Raw genomic sequence first — 20,741 nt, forward strand, 5'->3', positions numbered from 1 at the left:
TCAGCCATCCAACATTTTCTGGTATTTTAAGACAGCTCAGCTTAGATCAACCTTTCTCTCTGACCCTTCCAATCTACCACAGGTCCAGAAGATAAAGACAGTGCCAGAGGACTGACTCTTGATACAAATCTTTACCCTGACACTCTCAGAAGGCTTAAGCAGAACACAGCTAATCCATTTGTTAAAACCACAACGACACCTCGGTATGAATCACAAGATATGTTTAGGAAACCACCAGGGTTATCACAGTTTTCTCCCATTTGGGGTAACACATTATTTACACCAGGTGAGTCAGACTCCAGATCCAGGCCCTGGGCTCAGAAGGGATTAAAAGAAGATCTTAGACCTTTGTAGAGATAACATCCCCATGTCCTTTGAAAATGTTAAAGATAAACTTGGGATCCCTCAAGATCATTTGTTCAAATGTTTTCGTATACCGGATTTGATTTGCTCTAGGATTCAGCTATAGTAACACCCTCCTTTATGCATTATTGAAGAACTAGCAAAGAAAATATGTCAATAATATACAGAAAATTAGTGAATGCATCTGCAGAATTGTCAAATGTTAAAATAATGACATGGATAGTGGGTAAAGCACAAACATGATCTATTAAGAGCAGATTTAAATTGATCCAATACAATTGGCTTTTGAAGAATGTATGTGTATTTCTGTCTCCATGCAAGCAAGTAATATAAATCAAATCAGGACCAAACAAAGAGATGCTGCAAAAGATTGTGGGGGGACAATCATTTCTGTTGGGCCACTTTCAAATGTGACAGTTTTGTTAAATGACTGCGCACAACATCAACAAATTCAGAACAACACATAACAAGGTAGAGCACTTAGTCAATGGGGACAGATATCTCCAAAGAAAATTAATGGATATTGATAGGACAATGTTTCTCAATCTGTCAGTCGGGTGCCCCAAGGGGTCGCAAGATAAATGCAAGACATCATGAGATGATTAACAGAGTAGAAAAGATATATAAAACACTACACAAAAGGATATTTACTTTTTCATATATTTCTCTACTCATGCTTTTACTAGTGAATGGAAGGATCATTTTACTCTTTCTGAGCATTAAAATGATTAAAATAGAATAAAGGAAATTAGGTCAGAAGCTACAGACATGCAACAATAGATCACAAGCACTGCAGACAATGCTCGAGGGCACTCGAGTAAAGTCAGTGAATTCAATAAGCTTTGTGAATGTTGTGGCTTTCAAACTTTGCTTCTTATGCGCAATATAAAGAACAGTAGTCCTCTAAATCTCCTTTCTTGAGTAAGTGTTATGGTGTAATATAACATTTAATGAGTGGCAACATGCAGCAGGTGGCGGACCAAAGCCCTTTAATGCGTGTCCACGGGAATAAATTGAACTGAGCGACCAGAGAAACTCAACAAGCCTGTGGGCTGAGAAAAATTGGTCACGGCCGTCATCGGTCATCAGCCGCAACTTAGATTGCTACACTTCCTTGTTTCACAAACAATATCTTTGGCTGAAGAATGAAAAATGGATTCTTTGTAGCTCTGTGCTATTTTGATTTGAAAAACTACAGTAATAACATCTCAGACTTTGCTTTGGGGTTGCATCCATTGTTGAGGCTGAAGCTAAGTCTTGAGTGGCTTTGGTTTATTTTAAATGATTGCTTCAAAAACAGCACCTGGCAGCTCACCAGCAGTCGCTGCTAGTTATGTCAGTCCCCAGTGCAATATCTCTATGGTGAGACTGGCACGCACACACACATGCTCTAGGCTAGATGGACATGGAAAAAGACAGACAGTCAAAGTGAAAAATGAAATCACCAATTTAGGATATCAACTAAATATGTTCAGTAACTAAGAAACAATAACACCTAACACATCAGACCACAATACTGGAAAAAAGGTGCAGATGGTAACACTGTAGGTGTGCACTAATGTGACTGTCCAGCAAATCGTTCACATCTTATGAAAAATACACTTAGCAGCAAATTACATTCGACTGGCAGAGGAGTCAATGCGAAACACAGAATCACGTATTGAGTAAGTATTAACATCTACTTAAAAGTCTTTCCTTGACTCTGCCGATACACACGTCAGACTTAAGGTAGGAAAAAATCAAACTGAGCATCTGCTTGTGCTTTTTCACAACCTCTGTGATGTCCAAAGGATTAGGTATGTCAGCAAGCTTGTTACAGATTTTATCAAACTACTGTAGGCAAGACAAGAAAAAAAAAAAATATATATATATATATATGGATATGTGCTCGTCTTTCCATCAGGGCCTTGTGTGGCGTACCAGACACAGAATTACACTATGACACACTGTCAGAATGGACCATTTTCAGCCTTAACTGCGTAATCTGAGACCTGCACTGAAAACCCAGTCCTGACATCTGATGCTCTCAGCAGATTCAGCCTCTGACGTTACCTGGTCTCACAGAAGTACGTGGAATGACCACAACCTCTTAACAACACATTAGGTGGAAGTAGCATGTAATGTGTTGAAATCACGTGGAAAACATTACAGATACAGAGTCCATTAGGATCCTTTGTTGTGGTGGACATATGAATTCCCTGATTCAACTACGTCCCATAATGGGAGGTGGTTTATGTTATAACCCTATAGGCAGTCCTATGTGTGAAATATGAGGAAGAGTTCTGTTTGATGGACAGGTCAAAAAACAGCGGACTATCATCCAGGAGACCGCAGTTTGTGTCCCGTATGAACACAAGTCAACCCAGACTTCTTTTTACATAATGTACTTATGTTCTTTACTGTGACATACTTCTGTCATTTCACATCATACTTACATCAGGTACGTAACAAGTGTAGTCAACTTTTGCAATCTTCTTTTTCAACAAAACTCTGTGCAAATTATGGACATTTAAAGGGGCCCTTTATGTCTCAGCAACGATGCACTTTATAGATTTTAATTATAAATGCTTAAATTTTAAGTTTTTGAACCATAACTTTTAGCTAATTTTCATTCTATTTTTTGTTGCCTTGCACCGACTTGCACTGTGGTCTTTTAGGGTAAATGTTTTTTTTTCTTTTATGTACAGTAGTGCATGATGAAAATGACAATAAAGAAATCTGATTTTATTTTTAAACATAACCAAGTAGTTTTGGGGCCTAAACCCAACTGTCCTGCCACCATGTAATTTCAATACAATACGTGTCACCACCACATAATTCTTATGGTTATTTTTACAAATTTCTGTGAGATCACATTGTCTGCTGTCCAACGTTGCTTTTGATCAGTTTCAGTTTCAGTTTCCACCCGACTAAAGTGACAACTATTAAAAACAGACTTACTCTAGAAAACACCAGATCATAAAGAGGCTAATGTTTTGCCAAGCTTGCAATTGAGGTTGAGAGAAAACTTACGGATAAAGTGTAATTCCCCCTTCGACTTTCCACCTACATAGCTACAAAAATAGCATCACAAAAGGCATCTTCTCAGAGAGGCTTAAAGGACCAACTCAGAGGTTTTTTTTTTTGGGGGGGTTGGGTTTGAAGCAAAAGAATCTAAAAGAATGCAGGAAACATCAACTGCTAATTTACATGCCTTAGTTGTCAAGCACCTCTAAATATCCCTGCCATTTAGGAGACAAGGAGGATGAGGTGGGAAGACAGAAATTGCATCCTCTGATGCTGACAGATAAGGATAGACAGCTTAACAAACGAGATTCAAATGAGCATCCCTTGGTGGCCCAAACACAGCCCTAAATAAATGAACCACGCTGTCTTTAATATTCAGAACTGAACCTCATATTCTTTCAAACATGTGCAGAGGTGGGCGGCAGGGTGGGCATCTGGTTATGATAATACGCTAACATACTACAAAATGCATTTCAAGACATCCGCTGAAGGTTACAAGGCAGCAGCAGGGTGCTGCAAGGTGTCTGCTAAGTTGTGTTTAAAGCCAGTGGAGGTAGTGCGAAGGACTTCAAACGGCGGCTGCCTTGTCAGCTGCTTAATTGTTCCTGTTGTGCTAAATAAACAACTCTGACACGCTGGAAGATGGTACGGGGAGGCGATGGGCTTTACACTAATTAATGGCCAACAACAACCATGTGCCGCGGCCACCTAGGACACTGTCAGAGGTGCTACAGAAAAAGCACTTCTGACATGGTGGTGGTAGAAGGCTGTTTAAAGCTGCAACATGAAGCTTTTTTAACATTTCAAAAAGTGTTTTTGGCATGAATGTCTTGAGGGGAAGGTGGGTCAAAGTGCCACTTTGAAAAACAAAGGGGAAAAAAAACAAGGGCCAAAGCCTGTAATTGGAACAGTTTGTTATTGGGCAACCTTTCATAGAATAACCTGCTGTCTATTAAATATGACCTATGGGTACCATCACAAAGACTTTGTCCCTTAAAGGACCATACCAATAGTTCTACGTGATTAAGTCCATTTACTACAATCACATACACTCAATGGCAGAGCTAAACTTTTTGAAAACTATGCTGCTCAGTATTTTTGTAAAACTTAATGTGTTATTGTTACAATGTCACCATCCATAAATTTGAACTTCTATATCTTCATTATTGATTTATTAATTCATATATTATTGAAGCTTGCTTACATTACATAATCCATCTAAATGAACAAAGTCTACATTCATTTTTGTCAAAGATGCATTTTTATATTATGAGCTAATTTTTTAAACCAACAACGATAAAATCTCTGTCGGCTTAAGGCTTATCTATACTTAATGTTAGATGTGTATACAGACATGGATGAAGCCTCCTGCATTTATTTAATTTGTATTCCTGCACGTTTGCTGAAAGTTTATGGAAAAGGACAAAGCTGAGCAGTACCACAGGAGATGGTTTTAGAGATAGTTTAAGCAAGACAAAACCGTAGGACATGGCAAAGACATTTTAACAACTGTGGAATGGAACAAATCGGTAATATAGTGAAACAAATTCTCTGTCTTCATGTGATGTATTTACTGGGCTCGAAGACCACATTTCAAAAAACCTCCTCCACAGTCACCTTGTTAGCTGTTGTCACAAACTTTTGGCTCTGTTCTCTTGTGTCATTCAGTGGATGTGTGTATGCCAACTCAAAGGAAGCATGGAGGTTTGAGAGCAGTGATGATTGCTTTTGAAATGAATGTATCTATTCTTACATGTAAAGGGAGTATAAATGGGCCTTAAATGCTGGAAATCATTCTTTTTGAGGAATATAACTTTGGTACACTTCTTCAACTTCAGTAACAATGTGGGTGTTGTGCAATTATTGGTAATTAGGATTTTTTTTCAACTGTTATTTTGCATGCAGACTGACAAGTATAAGAGTAAATTAATTTGACCATAATTGATTGTGATCAAATAATTTGAGCTGTTTATGGTCTTTATCTACACATCTAAGCCCAAAATTAGTCAGATGATTCCTTCTATTTAAAGTATAGTAGAGTTATTTGAAAAATAAAGTAAACTTGCCTTTCTGCATTAGGACTTTATTCTAGTTGCAAACATTTATCACTTAATAAATGGTAAAGAACACAATATGATATTTTTTTTACATCACCAGTCATGCATTTGTGCCAAATTCAGCAATTTGCACATGAACATGATGTATGGATCATGACCTGCTGTTAAACTGGGTTGCGATGCTCGTAGTGGGGCTTCTGATAATGCAGTAAAGAAGGCGTCACAGAAAGAGAGGAGAAACGATTTCCATTAAAAGGTGCCCCACTGACTTTTGGACCGCTAATGGCACTATGGAGAAATGTTTTGATCCTTGTTTTGTTTTAATCTCATCTCCTTGCTAGCATGTATACAAGGACAAGCGGCATATTTAGACAAGGAGACCACACAGGGCACCTTCAGGGATCTAATATAATGTTATTAACACATTCACCACATAGCCAACTGTCACAACTATGATCTTGTAAGTATATTTTTCAAAATAAAGGCAGAATAGTTCCATGTGATCACAGAATAAATACTTCATGAGCACCAGAAAACTGACAAAACAGCCATACACATGGCCTTTGTAATATCCACGGCGGAGCTCGGGGTTGGTGTTTTTGAATGCAAGTTGCTGAATAGTCTGTGTGCTTCTTTAATACCTGCTGAGGCTTTATGGAAACTGCTTATAAGCCTTTTCATGAGAGACAGCTCATCGAGACGTGACAAGTGTTGGAGCATCAAGTTAACCAACTGAGGGCCAGGAGGACGGGACTAACAACGCACTACCTTCAAACAAAACACTCACGTCGAACCTTTCAGTGAGACACATTTAGTTACAGCTGACAGTCCCGCACATCAGTATGAAAACAGTAGAAGATAAAGTCGCGTAACTGAAACAGACATTATGATAATGACACATCGGAGACGGTGGGAGTAATATATAATTGCCAGTCTGAGCTGCACTTAATGCATTTCTCACAAATGTTTAAATATATCACTTAATTTGCCTTTTTCCATTACAAATGAGCTTGTGCGTTCAAACACAAATACAAAGGCACTGTCACCATGCATTTACCCACTGGACAGATGAAAAGACGAACTGCAGACTCACAGATAAATGCTGAGAAAAGCAGAATATCCAGTATGTCAGTGCCAAGCAGTCAGAGGCACTATGAAGAAGTTAGCAGGCACATGTCTGGCTTTGTCACTCATTCAGCAAAGCTTTGAAGTGCACATCTTTCCAATCTCCCAAGCAATATACTGCCTGGAAGGTGGAGATGCTACGATAATCTGCATCAATCTAGACAACGGTATAGCTGAGAAATGGAATAAATCACTGCAACTTGGCCTCCTATTCTCAGGCTACACAGGCAAGCATCAGCAGCTGCTGGGAAACATTATATCATTATGGGATAGGTTAACTGCTGAAGAGCTATTGTTCACCGACACTGACGAAATATGGTTTAAATTCCTGTATTTCAAAGCAAATTATACATGAAATTCTACCTCCAAAAGCTACTGGTGTTTACTCATTTCGTAAAAACATGCAAAAGTACATATGAGTAAATGCTAGGGAACATTTATTAGTGTTATCATAAAAATCCAGTTCTTTATATCTATTGATACAGAATATTTGACCAAACCCTGGTACCAGCTGCTTCTCCTTGCTCTCTCTTATTTTTAATGTTTACTTCTGTCATTCTGCTGTTCTCTGTTTGTAATCAAAGGGATGTCATTGTTTTTTCGTAGTAAGAAAATCCAGTGTCACAGCTTTATTTATTATTATATTTTAATTAATATTTTTCTAAAGATTATTTTTTTGGTTTTATTACACAAAGGACAGCTTAAGCATGAAAGGGAGAGAGAGAGGGGGCAACATGCAAAGGACTGTGTGTTTGTGTCAAACCTGCGGCTGCTGGTTGCGACAGAATAAAGTGAATATTTTGCAGTGTAATGTTGTACAGCCATTTCAAGACGTTTCATACTTTCACAAATGCAAACAGATTTGGTCAAAATTGTCAAAGTTAACTTTGAGGTTTTAGCCAGATCGTGCACCTCTGGTGTTTCCAACATTTTTTCACTAACATATTTGGCCTGTGGCACTGAAGAGGGGGCTGGATATCAGCCCTCGGCCATCCATGTCAAAAAGTCGAAGCAGCCAATCCTAGATTAAAGTTGTCAGACAATGACACTCCGCAGCGCACCGTACAAAGCTAGCCTCAGGCCCACAATTCACCAAGGCTGCAGTGGAAGGAAAAAAAGCGCCATGTTCCATTGTCCTAGGCTAACAGCTGCATGTTTCCATTTGATTGAATAAGAAATGTATGCATAATAAGTCAGGTCACACAGGTGGCCACCATGACAGTGAGAAAGATTTCATCAGGAAATCAAACAAACTGTCAGGCTGATACCAATTTTATTTGTAGATATTATTTTCTAAATAACAAATCACTTGTCCACAGGATTGAAGGATAAAAGGCTTGCTGAAAATATTAAATATTCATTCGGGCATCAGTCTGTCAATGTATTTCTTTTCCCACCCTGCCTCTCCCTGTGGTGTTATTAGTAGTAATAGCACTAGTATTGCATTTTTTATAAGTTCTACTGTTAGACATACATTTATTCATACTTCGTCTCAATCAGAAACATGATGCAACATACAGCAATCTTATACAGTATGGTACATTTTCCTAATTTATGTACTTAACAATTGGGTGCCGTTTTGCTCTCTGCACTGCTTGTGATCACCAAAACCAATCCAGAGATATTAATTTCCCTTTGACATTTCGAGGAACATGTGTATCTGAGAGCGTGCTTAGTGAACAGCATACAATCATTTTCTCTTTTTTTTTGTTGGTGTGGCTCCTGCTGATAAAATAGCAGATCTTTTGTGCACTGGGCCTGAGCCCTTAAATGTGTGTGTGTGTGTGTGTGTGTGTGTGTGTGTGTGTGTGAGACAGACAGAATGTAAGAGGGACTGCGTTTGTGTTTTGCCACTGTCTGATTGCAGGCAGTCCTGTCTGATCTCATGTTTTCACAGATGTGTGCAAGCAGCATTGATTTCTGATTAATCTTTATGAACAAGCGTATGAGTGAAGCATTATTACATATCAGAGCATGCTTTTCCATAATAATGGTTGCAGGCCACACAATGTACTTACGTGGTTGATATGTATGAGGAAGCATGGAAAGATTGTACTTGCATTGCGGTCCCTTTTACATAATTTTTGGTAAAACCAGAAGGAAAGAAAAAAGGAAAAACTGTCTTTGAACTGTTAATTTCTGTATTTTTCTGTTTGTCCACAAAATTAATGAAAGTTTCGCAGCTAAGCAACAGCTGCGCACTGCCTGAGCAGCGCAGCTCACATGGGCAGTGCGGCTGCTCTAATATGTTAACATGGGTGCCGAAATAAAAAAAACAAGAGGCTCCGTGATGCACACACTGCTCACACGTGCAGTGTGGCGCAGGCATAAGATGAAAGGAGCCTGTCATTTTAACCACGATCTCTGAGAACATCAACCTTCAACCAGGCTGCTTGCCATGTGAATGCCGTGTTAGTACAGCCGACTGACAGCTAGAGGCAGCCAGGAAAAGGTCAAGATCCTTGTATGGCCTGACCACTTCAAACAGTGGAATCCCTCTGGGTGAGGATTTGAAGGAGGCAGCGCAGTTAATCTGTGTGTCAGAGCGAAGCTCCAAGATATGACATACAGAATTTGTTGGAGATGATCCCATTGCTCAGTTTGGTGATCAGACTCCACAATTGTACCTTAAGTTAACTCCTTAGCCTCTTATACAGAGGCAACATAGCATGCTGGTACTGTTTCAGGGTGACCAGTCTGGTTAAAAAAAAATGTCATTTTTAAAAGTGGTGTACATTTTATATGTTGCTATAAAAATAAAAATCCAGTCTAGAGAGAGGTCACTCCTCTTACAGCACCTTTGTGTGTGCCAAAGGTGCGCATAACATTCACAGCTGTAGAAATCAGCACAGCGTTTTATCTGTTTCCCATCACTTTTCACTGCTTTCACCTGTTAAAGATTTATATGTGATGCTGAGTAACTACAGAGGTGCTCACAAATTTGTATTGTTCCATTATTGATGTTTTGTGTACCTTTTAATGTGTTTTACTGAGCAGTGAATGGCTTTATAGGGCCCTGGTGGGTGGCACATTACAATGGATCATACGATGACTGCTTAGCATTTTGTCATTAAGTGAAAATAAACAGCTGCAGTTTTTTAAAATCATAATCCTGAGTGGAGTAAATTAATCCTTACAACAATGGAGCCATTACAGAGGTGATTGAATTTTTTCACATTGGCATGGCCTTGAAGTTTTAAAGGGTTTGTTGTATGGTGTGACAATATTTGTTTGAACACATTTTTAGAGTACTGTTAACCAAAGAGTTTCTTCATTTACAGATATACAAATACACCAATAAGTATCTGTCTATAGTTAGAAAAAAATATGAAACCCCTTTATAGTTAAAAAAATATATACATTAAATACAATTTCAAGCACATTTTTTCTTGTTAAGGATGCTTCTTTAACTCACCTTTTGACATAAAGGAATCGAGACCTTAAGGGAACAAAATAACAAATGACTTTTTGCCCGATTCCACTGTAACTAATAATACATGTACAGCGCCTTCAGAGTCCTTTTTCAGAATAAGCTGTGTAGATATTAACCAATACAAGCCTTCATCTAACGTGTGCCAATGTTTGTTGCTGTAAGCAGTTGTAATGAAGGTTCTTTTTCAGTGCCAACATCCTCCTTATTTTCCAGTCTGGCATTGCATTATTCAACCACGTAATTCATAATAGACCAAAGCTGGTGATAGCAGAACCCCCTTTGAGATTCAGTAAAATGTAAGATAATGCATCTGACTGAATTGCTAATAAAGTGCTTTAAAGTGTCAAAGACACACACAGAGCCTTAGAGATTTTGACGGGTCACCGTTAAGGCAGTTAAATATAAAACTCTTTAACTACATTCTCTGTCACAAATAATGAAACACTTAATATCCTCAAAAAATGTAGCAGATTTTCACACATTTTCTGAGCCAAACCACAAAGCACAAACAAATATTGGACAAATTAAAAGTATGACCAGATGATGACGCGGATCAACAAAGTTATGGCAAATGTACAAAACGCCAAGGCAATAGTTGCTGAGATATTATGGTAAATGGACCTGCACTTGTATTACGCTTTTCTAGTTGTTTGACCACTCAAAGCACTTTCATACGATACGGGTCACATTCACCCATTCACACACACATTCATACACTGGTGGCAGAGGCTACTGTGCAAGGTGCACACTGATGAAACAGCCATCGAGAGCAATTTGCGATTCAGTATCTTGCTCAAGGATGCTTCAACATGTGGTCTGAAAGTTACGGGGATCGAACCCCTGACCTTCTGATCGATGGACGGCCTGCTCTACCACCTGAGTCATAGCCACCAAAGTCTGGGCAAATGGTGAGTTGGGTAACTGACATTGCCACTGCAAAATCCCTGCCATATTTAAAGGGACAGTTCACTCCAAATAATCATTTTTTTTTCCTCTTACGTGTAGTGCTTTTCAATCTAGATTGTTTTGCTGTGAGTTGCTGAGTGTTGCAGATATCAGCCAGAGATGTCTGCCTTCTTTTTAATATAATGGAACTAGTTGCACTCGTCTTATGGTGCTCAAAGCGCTAAAAAATAAATTTGAAAAACTCAACAGCAATGTGTCTTTCCAGAAACCATGACCCAGTTACTCAAAGTAATTCATAGACCTTGCTATGAGCAGTTTCATGTAGGAACTATTTTCTGTCTTCAGAACTACTACTACAATAAATAAACTTGCCTTGCCTTACACCGGCCAAATAAATCACTGTGCAGAAGGAAGCGTGCATCTACTCAAGGACAAGAAACTTGTGCTTGTGACAGCATGAGATAATAATTGCGTCCTCTTCGGCTGAGCTCTACGTCAGCTAGCTCAGTGGTTCGAGGTAAGATAGCAGTCGATGCATGCTTTCATCTATGCAGTATGGCTGGTGGGTGTAGTTTGGTAGTTAGAAAATAGTTACATGAAACTGCTAACAACAAGCTCTGTGGATTATCTTGAGTTACGGGGTCATGATTTCTGGAAAGAAACATTGCTATTGAGTCTTTCAAATGTAATTTTTTGTCGCTTTGAGCTCCACAAGCCAAGCGCTATCTAGTTCCATTGTCTTCAACACTTGGCAACTCACACCAAAACAATCTAGATTGAAAAGCACTACATGTAAGAGGAAAAAATATAATTGTTTGATCTTGGGGTGAAGTGTCCCTTAAACTTCAACCACGTTTTTGTGTAACTAACATGAAATAAAGCATCTGCAATTATAGCAAATAGTTCCAACAGCTATATTCCAATAACCCCGACCCCCCACTGCATACACACTCACACACACACACTTTGTACCTCTCCCACTGATGCTCGGTGGATTTGTGACACATTATGTAAGAACGGGGTGTGAAGAGCTTTATAGGGTGTTACATGCTTGCAGTGAGCATGTAAGTGGCTTTTGTGCTACCACTGCTGCTGTATGCTGCACAAAACGCCTTTATCTCTTGCTGAGCGTAATGAGTGCAAAGCAAATTCCAACAATGCCAGTAAATAAAAAAGGAGGAGGATTTCACGGTTTTAAGTGTGCTTCAATATTGTGGTTTGTTTATAATATAAAATAAAACAGCCAGCACTCCTATTTAGTTGTTTATTTGCATTCTGTTATATTCTATGTTCAACCACTCTCTGCTGTATGTTTGTTTTGTGACTGCCAATTCTGGAGCTAATAAAAAGCAGATCCTGCAAGTTCTGCAAACATTTATTTCAAACATTGCTGCGTCATGAAAATAATCTCATTAGATAGGGGAAGCTGAAATGCCTGGAGTCAAAATATGTATGTCAGTTTAGTCCAGTGTTACTATAATGTAAATGAGTCTTTGGGAAAATTAGGCAATTATAGAGTAATTATTGATAAATATGCAACAGCTGTTCCAAAGTTGATTTTAGAGTGTTGTTGAAAACATGTAACTGAATGGATTCTCAGAGGAATTCAACACACATTCCACGAGGTGACATCAAAACCCGATTAAAGTGCTTCAATAGCGTCCCCTAGAGGCTGCGATGTTCGACACAGCTGACAATGCAAAGCAAAAGAAAATGAGTCTAACGTTTGTCCTGAGGGTGACACAAGGAAAGACCCTGAGGGATGTTAAAATGAAAAGGGTTTATCTAGCAATCCCACTGAAATGCCATTTCACTCCATTCATTCGTGCAGCCTTGGGTAGACAATTTAATTATCTGTGCGGCCACAGTCATTTCCAGTCAACATAAGCGTCGATAGCAGCTGCTAGGAGCAATCAACTACCAGAAATAAGAAATATCCTCGTTTAAGAGTCATTATATATCTGTAAGTCAACTTAGAATGACACATAAAGCTGGCGATCAGCCTATTTGTATCATTACTTTTCATAGATGTGGCTTTTTTTTCTGGATATGGTACAAAAAGAGGTACAGAGCTTTGATTGATGGATTGTTTCTCCAACCATTGTAAACAGCCATCAATGAGAAAACGAAGGACTCACTTGAAATGCAAAGCAAATTGGGGATGTGGGTGGTGATGCAAAGCTGCAGAGCCAAGTTAAGGCAGGCCAGCCAGCAGGAATTATGGACAGGGGGGACCCATTTTTCCCACACTGACTCCCTCCATATCCTTTGACCTCCCCATGATGGTGGACCTGAGTTAAGGTTAATCATTTTGGGAACATGAATGTGCTCCATGCATTTCATAACAAACTGCTAATTTGATTTTGAAATTAAGTATTTTTAGTGGCACTGAAGATGAAAGGTCAAGGGTCCCATAAAACACGAAGATTCATCCACTAGGACCCCGGATATTTATATAAATGTAATCATTAGTTTTCAAAATACCTTGTCAGGCACCTCATGGCATTATTATATATATAATGGTTAACTATAAGTTAATTATATGGTTAACTATTATATGGTTTATTATATGGTTAATTATAAGTAGCTGTTCACAAATACTGAGCTAAAATATTTGATGAACTGTGACCATCAGGTCCTGTAGTGAAGAAGTGCACTCAGTTTTGCACCGGCTGTTCTGCTGAGTGGATTTTAAGTTTTTTGTTCAATTACACAAACATTTGTAACACTCATTTCAAGTTTATTTCCCCTAAAAGACAAAAGAAAAAACAAACACTATACTAGTGTCTACAAGCACGACAGAGGTCACTTATTCAAAAACAATAGGTGGTGGTGGTGATTATGATGGTGATCATTATCTTCTCTGCAGCCACACTAAACTGATGTTAGTTATATTTGCTATGAAATCTAAGCTGATGCTGCTTCAGCTGCATTTTCAGATTCGTTTACATGCTCTCTGGCTCACCGAAAGCCACTTAACATCAAGAGCACATGCTGTTTGAAATACAGACGGCACAACTGCAGCTCACAAAGCTTTGCAATGAAGTCTCCAGATACAGTGGGAAAATGTCACCATCATTTCACTTCACAGTAATTAGTTTCGCTTTAAGTACGACTTGATATTTGAATGGAAATGTTTGCATTGTTAAATTTTCATTGGCATTGACACTCAGGAAAAAAAAATCAGATTTAACTAGAACTATAGTTAACTATATATACTGTATGTGTGCATATAAGTATATCAGCAAATTATTAATTCATATCACAAAATAAAAGCCCCCAGATGGTAAAAGTAGTTTATCTAGAACTCTGGCCAAGGCTGAAATTTAAAATAAAAGCGCTCAGATGGTAACAGGAGTTTATTGGGCAGCCTGGGCGAGGCTTGATTTTCATATTAAAGGAGTTTAGACGGAATTGGACAAGGCTGGATTTTCAAAATAAAAGAACATGATAGTATAAGTTGTTTGTCTTGGACCCAGGACTAGGCTGAATTTTCAAAATTAACATCCAAAGAAGAGCAGTTTAATGGGGGCCCCTAGATAGTAAAAGGAGTTTAACGGGGGGCTTGGACAACACTGGATTGTCGAAATTAAAGCCCATGGATAGCAACGGGAGTTTACTGGTAGAAAAAAGCCCTCATGTGGTAATAGAGGTTTACTGGGGGACCCTGGACAAGGCTGAATTAAAAACATTTTTTAAAAAACTCCCCATATGGTAACCAGAGATTACTGGGAGGGCATGGACAAGCCTTGGTTTTCAAAATAAGAGCCCCCAGATGGTAAAAGAGTTTACTGGGAGGCCATGGACAAGGTATGATTTTCAAAATAAAAGCCCCCGGATGGTAACAAGAGTTTACTGGGAGCATCTGGACAAGGCTTGATTATCAAAATAAAAGTCCTCATATAGTCAAAAGATTTACTGGGGGAACTTGGACATGGCTGGATTTCCCACATAAAAGCCCCAAATGGTACCATGATTTTACCTGGGAAACTGAAAGAGGCTACATTTTGGAAAATAAAAGCCATCAGATGGTAACAGGAGTTTAACGTGGGGCCTGAACAAGGCTTGATTTTCAAAATAAAAGCCCCTAGATTGTAACAAGTTTACCAGAGAGCTCTAGACCAGGCTGGATTTTCAAAATAAACGATTCAGGATGATACCAGGAGTTTATCTGAGAACCTTTGAGAACAAGGCTGAATTTTTTAAGTAAATGTCCTCAGACAGTAATAGTAATTAACCATGGGGCTACAACAAAGCTGGATTTTCAAAATAATCCATTATGTTTAAATAATATTGCTATCGCCTGCAATAGCCCATATCAGTATAACCTCACTGATGACTTGGCCTCATTGAGCTAGGTTTCCCTGTCGGGATGTGTAACATCCTCTACTCATCTCCAACAGGCTTGTTACATGAACCAGGCGCATCACTTTACATATAATTTCCTACAAATTAACATCTAACGCAGGCTTTCCTCCCATCTCTTCTCCTCTCCGCCTCACTTTGCTCCCGCCCTCCGCTCCTCTCTGCTCAGTGGAGACAGAGGGGAGGTATTGTGCCGGATTCAAATAAAGAAATCGAGAAGTAAACAGAGGAGCGGCGAGGGAGGCAGGAAGGGTGGGAGGGAGGGATGGATGGAATACGGCTGCTGGTTGGTGTCGCTAATGATGAGGAAAATGGAGGGTCATGTGGGAGCCATGGCTGGATGGAGCGAGAGGGAGATGGTGTAGTATAAAGAGTCAAGATCACTTGAGTGGTGGGCGGATGTTTCGCGTATGTGTGTATCATCCTGCTGTGTTGTCTCTCCCTACCTGCTCAAGCCGTGTGCGTTGACATGTGTTTATATTATACGGTGGCGGTACATGCCTTTACTTTTGTGAGTCAAACCAGGTTATCCATGAGTGAAAGTGTGTGTGTGTGCATCTAAGAGTGCAGTGTGTGTGCGCATGTAGGAGTGGAGGGGGCGGCAGCCAAGTGATTAATGCGTCAGAGAGGCAGCTGTGGTCTGGGCTCACTCATTTGGAAATATCTTTCAGGAAAGAAAGACAGAGCGGGATAGTGGTGGCAAGGGGAGGAGGAGGTGCTCCTACATCCCTTGCCAGATAAACAAAAGTGAGCTGAGAGCCTTTACCGGGGTCGAACGGGGCACTGAAGGAGAGAGAGAATTAGAGAATAGAGGAGGGATGTAGAGGGCACTGCAGCATCCTTCTGTCCTCTAACATATCAAGATTCATTAGTGTCTCCTTTAAGCATCAATGTCTCTTCAACTCCTGAATATAAAACAATACAAATGACTTGGACATGTTCAAAGGATAATGCCACTTCATTAAAATGCAGGTGTTATATTTTAGCTTTGACCATGGGCGGATTACGAGACAATAGGCCGATGGGCAAAGACATGCAAAGGGCACCACCACCTCTCCTACAAACGCGCAACAGAGACTTTGAGCTGGCTTTGCCTTTTTTGTTGTTGTTTTGCCTCTCTTTGTAGTTGTCAGCGTCTGTTAGTGATTTTGTGTCCCTTTGTGGTAATTTTGTTTGTCCTTATGGTATTTTTGTGTCTCTTTGTAGTTGTTTTGTGTCTCTTTGTAGCTCTTTTGCATGTATCTGTTGATGTTTTGTGTCCCTTTAAAAATCAATGTGTCTCTGTACAGTATAGGCTTTAAGTTTGTATTGTGTCTCTTTGGAGTATATTTGTGTCTTTTTTGGTTGTTTTGTGTCTGTATGTAGTTGTCCTGCATGCCCCGTGTAGTAATATCAACTATTAATACTTATTTGTAGACTCAAAAAAAAAAAAAAAAAAAAAATACGGAAAAGCATGCAATATCTGCACAACATAGTCCCATGTAGTTTTTTCCCCCCTTTGAATAAATGTTTTTCTGGCAGGCACAAAATTAAGACATATTTTGTTATAATTTCTTATTTCATTACGTTGTGACTAGCTTTATCTATGAAAGTGTTGCTGCTCTGTTTGCTGTATTTTTAGGGAGAGATGTATTATTTTTCCCTAGGCTGCATTGTTCACATTAATGACAAAGACTGTCATTTGCTTTCAGATTTCCAATTAAGACAGTTTGTCAATTCTTCAGTCAGACAGCAAAATTCACCGACATCATTTGGTTTAAGTGGCAGTTATGTGTCTGGCAGATTATAAAATCTGAAATGAGTCCTAACACTTTATTACTTTATTAAAAACGGGGTTTGTAGTAACACAGTTGGCGGCTAAATGAGCTGTGCAAGTCTGGCTCCAAATTACCCAACTGGAAGTCGTGAGTATCCAAGATATTTTGACAGTAGCATGTGAGGCGTTTTCTTCTTTGATGAGTGAACACAGTTGTTTACCGGAGGGTGCTCTAACTGAAGAAAAGTCACCTTCAAAATACGGAGTGCAGGTGGAAAACATCATGTAGGGCTACTGTGCATCCTGACTCAACCATTTTAAAAGTGTAGCAAGTCGTGTGGATATTATGTCGAGTCAGGCAGCTGCGGAACAGCGTGGGAAGGCAGAACGGGGATATCTCACCATCATCTCCTGACACATGCAGGGCGAAGCAGGTTTACTCCTCAGGGGCCATGATAAGTGACAAACAACTGACTACGCAGGCGTCTGTCTCAGAAAGAGCTCTAAGAATGCACGGCAATGCAGTCTATCAAACAAACAGCACCCCGTATTAATCGTGCGACTCAAAAATATGACTAATGGGCTATGTGATTACTCAAAGGTGAAATAAATACATCAATAAATCATACAGACTTAAATAACAAATGCATTGAACAAAAGGAAAAGTGTGATATTTTGTCTTCCCTTTCAGTCATTTGATGAAATGCTTTAAAGTTGAATAATTGTACTTTAAATTAATCTCATCGGCTATTAAAAATATGAGTAATGTTAACACTGTTACCTATTTTTACATGTTAGCAGCTTGGATGTGTCGTTAATCAATGTTGGTTTAGTGTAGCTAAATGGAAACAATAATGGTGCTTTTTGCAATAAATTGTGACTGTACACTGAGTTTACCCGACTATGTTAACCATTAGCACTTTGGTGGCTGTTTGAGAGCACTCCCTTAGTGACATAATTGGGAATTTTTGACTCTACGAGATGCCGAAGAGTGCCTGAATACACTGTTAGTGACTATCTGTTAGGTCGGAACATCTCACTTCAGGGGGACACATACTTTTGTAGCCTGATTGTAGTTCAATTCACACCAAACTGGAGATGTCAGCGGTGTTTCTGCGCTAATGAAGCGCTGATCCAAAGTTTACAGCAGGCCAACGTACTGACTTCACCAATTTGACTAAAATTAGAAATGCAATGGGCAAAAAAAATGTTTTCAAGTAGACTCCATGGGACTTTGGATTATGCTTTAAAAGGAGACAATTTCTTGATTTCTATAGTACTCTATATAAAAGGCCAGGGGTGTATATGGTGAGAGGCGAGGAGGGAATTTCAGGCTGGCCTTAGTCAACAATCCACAGACATTTTTCAAACCCAATCTGCTCTCTTTTGTAGCTCCTGTGTAACATGCGAGTTTCTGTTGTTTGAGGTTTTTTTCCCCCACTCCCACGTCCTTTTTCTTACAGTACTGTTCATCTAAGACACTGCAGTGCAGCCTCTCTCTTTTCTGATCCGCTCTCCTACAGCTGTATGATTTTGGATGCTGCTAATGCTAGCTGCACACTTCCTGCTGCTGCTACAAATTAAAAGCTTTTCACTGGTAAACCACAGAGAGACTTTTTGGTGTTGTGGTCACAGAAAATCTTGTGGCATTTGTTACCAAGCACTCAAATACTAGTACATTCTTTCTGACATGATAGAAACATTATTTGATGCTTTTTTGTCAATGGATCAGTCTGAATAGTGAAAGAAGAGGCATCAATGAACTTGTTAGACGAAGAGATACAGGCTGTTGTTGGGGAAAAAAAAACTCATGTAGAGCATGCATTGTGTGGCTCTGATTGCGGTTGCTCATGGCATGGCTCAGGGCAGGTATCCCAACCGTACAGAAAGATGCAGTAATTAAAAAAACATGAATGCCATTAAGCTACAAAGTTACACTGAGGATCACCTTTTGTTACAGCCCAGTTTCGCAGAAATGCCTGACATGGACACAAAGTCTTAACAATGCATTGCGTGGTGGTGGGCTCAAAACGTGCTGAAATTACAAGCTGGCAACATAAAAACATTGCCAATGCAGAGTCAATGAGGATCTTTTGTCATGGTGGACACACAAATAAAGTACAAAGAATGAGAAACCAAACGTCAACAAAATTAAGTGACTTTATAGACTTTATGTAACTACGCAAAGTATGTAAGTTTATGTCAGTGAGTGTGTTTACATATAAATAACCAATTTCTGATTAGGTTTTAGAGCATCCATCCACATCGTATTCTGAATATCCTACCTCGAGTACTAAGAAACTGGGAGGTGTATACAGAATCTGTTATCTGTTATTGTCCCAATCTTGTTTTGTATTATTATTGTTCTTGAATTTGAATAAAAGAGCACAATCAGTGTTGTTTCTGACAGCTTCAAGCCCAAGTATCAAACACTCATTGTTTTCATTGAGTTTCTGTGTATGAATGAATATTAACATACTGTAACCGAGAGAGATAAAGACTGTACGACACTGACAGCACTCATGTTCAGCAGTTGTTTGACATACTTCAGGCCAGACTGGCAAAAAAAGGAACAATGAAAAATGACATTTGGCAATCTCTGGAGACAATGTTAATGATGGAGTGAAAAATGTCAGTGGGCGTGTTGCTTGTCAGCAAACATGCATTCTCAAAAACACTAAGACACTCTTATGCCTATTGATTAAACTCAGCGTTGGGATACACTGACAGCTGTAACTGAGAGTCAGGGAGGTTTTTTGAACTTCCTGCGGCATCAGCTGTTGTAACAGCTTTTATATGCAAATCAAGAGAGCTGTGGTATTGAGTATACATCAAGTGGATAAACTCCGGCCAATAGGCCAGGGGTGCTTTTTTATTTTATCAAAGGTCCACTTAGGAATTTACATTAAGGCCAGCTGTCTGGGACAATGCCAACAAAATCTACCAACAGGGTCGATTGCGGCTGTAAGAATTAGTGCATTGCTATAGGCTGATACCAAAACAAGCTAAAAAAAAAAGGTAAAAACATCCTGAGAGCTTCAGAAATGTGTGATAATTCTTTGGGGAGTCGGCACTACAAGGGACCAACTTTCACATTAAATGTATTATAATACATTTATTTGATTTTAATTTTAAACAATTTTGATTCAGCATGTCTTAATGCCTTAAGCTTAGTCCCAGCTAAGTGTTAACACCAGTGTGGCAACATGCAGCAGGAAGCAAACACACTGGGATAAAGTCAGTTGGGTTTTCTGATTTTTGTCCGTAGTTCCCAGCAGGCAGCTGTGGGAAACAGTCAATACTCCATCACTAAAAGTTTTGTTTGCTGCTCTTTTGTAGAATTCATTTATTTAAACTTATATTTCTCTCAGGGCTTTCTTTGCTCTAGTTCTACTTCCTCCATTATGAAACAAATAACTCATGAAACACCAGAGAAGCCTCCACAACAGTGGTCATAACGCCACCTCTGCAGGAGCTACAGGAGCCTCACACACTTAGGAACTTCTAGGTTCTTACTTGGAGTAGATTTGTGATACTTAGTAACCTTACAGGTAACGGATCCCTCGTGGTTTCTGGAGTCATGTGCAGGAAAAATACTGTATCGATGTAAGTAGTTGTAGTTTACTGTATACTGTAGGCTACCAATGTTATAAGTTCAAGATTCATTACAATGATTCATTCCAAAGGTTCCATTCTTATTAAGTGTTTCTTTTTTGTAATTGAGTCTTCA

The 20,741-nt window shown here is 39.2% G+C and overlaps 1 protein-coding gene across 5 annotated transcripts in view; it reads right to left on the reverse strand.

Annotated features, from left to right (window-relative positions):
* cadm1a (cell adhesion molecule 1a) overlaps positions 1–20,741 on the reverse strand; it is a 444,596-nt gene that overhangs the window by 114,388 nt on the left and 309,467 nt on the right. The window lies entirely within an intron of this gene.

This window comes from Plectropomus leopardus, chromosome 15 (genome assembly GCF_026936395.1).
Source record: "Plectropomus leopardus strain MGB_pleo_1.0 chromosome 15, ASM2693639v1, whole genome shotgun sequence".
NCBI classification, from domain to species: domain Eukaryota; kingdom Metazoa; phylum Chordata; class Actinopteri; order Perciformes; family Serranidae; genus Plectropomus; species Plectropomus leopardus.